Raw genomic sequence first — 3,825 nt, forward strand, 5'->3', positions numbered from 1 at the left:
CCCGCCGGCGCGGGGAGGCTCGGCCCTAAAAGTGCCGCTCCCAGGGGGAACGGGGTCCGCCACCCCTTCCCTGCCTCCGCGGAGCCCGGCGGGGCGGGGAAGCCACACGGGGCAGCGGGAACAGCTGTTCTGGCCGAAACGTCGCGCCCGGAGAGCTCCCTCACAGCCACTTAAAGCAGCTCTTAAAAGTTTAATTGAGAACAAAAGTCTTGCCGTAACCACGCGGAGTAAGTGGAGGTCTGTCAGTATCGGTCTACACGCCCCCGGGTCCGCTTCCACCCGAGGCAAAGGGGCTGGTCCGTAAGAGGTGCTAGTTTGGCTCTAAGAGGGATCCCATCTGGGCCTTTGGCATTTCACAGTCGTGCTGGGATAAACCCCAGCAAGGTGAACGATTAGCAAAAACAGCACAGAGTTTGAAAGCGACTCACTAAACTTCATGTTTTTAAAGGTTTCAGGATTTCATCTAGGACAATAAATGTCCTCCAGATGTTAGCGTATAGGTCTAAAAATCATGTTTCTGCAAGTACAATCAAAATCTCGTTTCCTAGAGAATTCCTAGCAGTGGGTCAATTAAATCTCTGTTTTAAACATGTTCGAGCTGAAGAGTTTTCTTCCTCTTGGTAGAGTGGACTTGAAGCAAATTCTGGTCCCATTGCCAGGAGTGTGGATTTACACCCCGATTTCACCGGAACCTGAATTTGATCCTTTGTTTAGAAACCGTTTCCTTCAGTCACACAAAAATGCATAAGATTACAACAAAGAAATATTACATTAGATGCCAATCCTACTTTGTTTTTAGTAAAACTCTCTGGGTCTGCTCATATGTGATTGCAGTTAAATTTAGTTGCAGAAAGTATGTGGGGTTTTTCCTACTGGTTTTACAGGGAGAAGGAAAAAGGGTGAAGAACTAAAGATTAAATCTTACTTCTTTGATTAAAAAGATGTTTCCAAAAGTTTTGACTCCAGAAGAATCTTCCGGCTTAAAATACAAGAAGATGCTAGGATGCTAGATGCTTCCGAACATGCTAGAATTGTGCAAGGCTTTATCCCAGGCTTTTTGCCTTTTTCTGTGCTTGTTAGCCTGCGAGAGGGTACGTACACCCACACCAGCCCGCCACTACCCTTCCTTTGCTTGGGGCTCAGTGGCAGGAGCCTAGAAGGACACCTGCTCCAACAGTGCAAATAATTGGCATGAGCTTTTCTGTAAAAAGCTGCAAAACCCCCCCAAAACCTGGCTGTCTTAAGTTTCTAGTAAACTTATTTCTTTAAAGGTGCCTCTGTTCCAAAGCCTAATTTTTATGAACAGTTCAGTGCAGCATTCACAGCTTAGTGCCTATTCCATCTTACGTTGTGAACATTACTGAAGGTATTGGTAAGAAATTAAAGCTTTGTGGAGTCAAAAACTTTGTAAGTCAAACTCACAGTCGCACGCGTGCGCGCACACACACACACAGTGTGTCCCAACTTTTCAACAACAGATCCATAATGTTACCTTAGCTATACATTGTATTAGACCTAGGAAACAGTATGAACCACACAACACATCAATGTGTGTGACTATAGGTTTCAGGTCAAACACAGAGGGAAATTAAAGCCACGTATCACAGATCTCACAATCCCGCACAGCTACCAAGGCCTCTTTCACATCCAAAGCAGCATACCCTGCCATGAGAAGAATTCCTTCCCTGTCTCTCTGACATACTTTACAGGAGCTGAACGCTGCGTAAATAAATGGTGTTACTCAGGAAAATCTTCTAACAGGTTTTCCGCTGTGCAAACCATGTAAGGATCATAAAGCTCTATTCGCTACTGGGTATGTCATTCCATTAATAGAAGAGGTGAAAATTTCAGGCATAAGAAAGACATATTTTTAACAGCCAGACGATGAGGGTGATTGTGCTGGTTCAGAGTACTGAGAGTTTGTCAAGCCCCCATCACCTCATATATCCCTTCCCGACCCATACTCAGTTCCTCTGAATAGCGTTTGTAAGAATGTTTCCGGAGCAAAGGGCTGGAAACTTGCCTCAGCATCACTGCACTGGGCCATACCTAGTGATTATGTGCAACGTTATGCATGAAATTGATACTGGTTTTGCTGCATTGTACTCCGTCAGACAGAAGTAACCTAGGGCTAGTCTTTATGCCTTTTTTTTCCCATTCCCAAAATTAGTCAATATTGATGTTTTTATAGATAACATATCTAACCAGGCTGTTGCAAATTTGTTTCTTTCAACAGACCTAGGTAATTCAGCAGAGAGTTTTATTTATGTCTAGTACTTCAAAAATGTCCTCCTGCTCTAGATACTAAGTAAATTCAGGGCTTTTGAGGTTTCTATACTAGTTTAATCAGCACCTAGTCTGATCTTGTTTGCTTAATTCTAACAGTATCGGTGTGTAGATAGGGGAAGCCTTAGATAAGATCCTGTTGTTCAAATTAATCCGTATAGTTTTCCGTTTTCCAAGTAGGTGTCCTTTATGAAGCTGAACGAGTAATGCTCTCCTGTCTCACCAGACATGGAGAGGGTTCCCCTGCCCACAGAAAGCTGTAACATGGAGAGCAACCTGGGGGAAAAGCAGTTAACAGAAAACTTGCAGAATAGCCTTCTAAAGAGAAAAATTGTCACTGGGAAGGCCGCTGGAAAGAACGAACATCTTTGCCCTGTGATTCACCTGGAGCTCAGCTTGGAGCTGAAGTCTTAGTAAAGAAAATTGAGGTTGGTGTTACAAGAAGCCTTTATTTGTTCTCGCTAGGCATACAGCTTTCTATAAAAATGTCTAAGGATGGCAAGGGTTTCTAGCGTATTCTCTGCTGGCATACAGGTTTCTGTAAAAGTGCTTAACGGTTACCAGATATCTTTCTGTATGTCGAACTAATAGATGACTGAATGGCTTCTGTAAAATACTCAACAACCTAATTGGAACATGACCTGGTTTGTTGCCAAATGCAGCTGTTTTCCATTCATCCCTCGCTGTTGTGGTGGTGACTTTTGCTGCCTTTAGACAGTCTTAGTCTCTTCTTCCATGGCTAAAGAAATGCTTTGAGCAAGTCAAAGGCTCAGGATTTTAATCCTGGGAAATTGACGATGATTTGTTTTCTGCAAGATAACTTTTCACCAAAAAGTAGGGGGCTTTCAGCATAATCTTCTTCAGGAAAACTGACAGTTTTGAATCATAGCTACTCATAGTCAAAACATGATTGTCTGCCAGGTTTTGTGAAGAGTTGCTCTAGTTGTTAGAGTTGCAAAAAAAGCAATATAAACAAAAAAAAGGTCAAGCTTTTTTATCAAATAAATTCCTCACGCAGGATGAGGGTTAAAGCACTGTTAAAAAAAGGAAGGAGGATTCAGCTGTCTTGTTAAATAGCACATAAACCATCTACATAGATACGAACAGTTGTCTCCTGTGATCTGTCTCCAAGTTTGAAGTATCTGTACTGCTCCCTTCCACACACACTATTTAGTAAGTAAGGCTGAGTTTGATAGCCCTTCCCAGAGCCACAAGACTTAGAAACTGCAGATCCCAACCTTTAAAATCACAGCTACGGGAACCAAGTATGGGAGAAAGCCCGCGTGCTGAGTGAGGGACTGCTGAAAGCCGGGGACAGCAGGGAGGCAAGCAAATGCCCCATCCGTTTACCACCCCCGGGAAGGAAATGTCACCTGAAGGCAGGCAGGAGGACCTCTGGGACTCAGTGCAGCCTCCTGAAAAAATGCCTTGTTTACAACCTGTATTGGTCTAGCTTTTTGGCTACTGGAGCAAAAATAAGCGGAGAATTGCCCCCAAACCACACTCAGAACAGATTACAAGTCTGAATTCAAGGTTCTG

This window comes from Aptenodytes forsteri, unplaced genomic scaffold, assembly GCF_000699145.1.
Source record: "Aptenodytes forsteri isolate BGI_AS27 unplaced genomic scaffold, ASM69914v1 Scaffold4, whole genome shotgun sequence".
Classification (NCBI taxonomy): Eukaryota; Metazoa; Chordata; class Aves; order Sphenisciformes; family Spheniscidae; genus Aptenodytes; species Aptenodytes forsteri.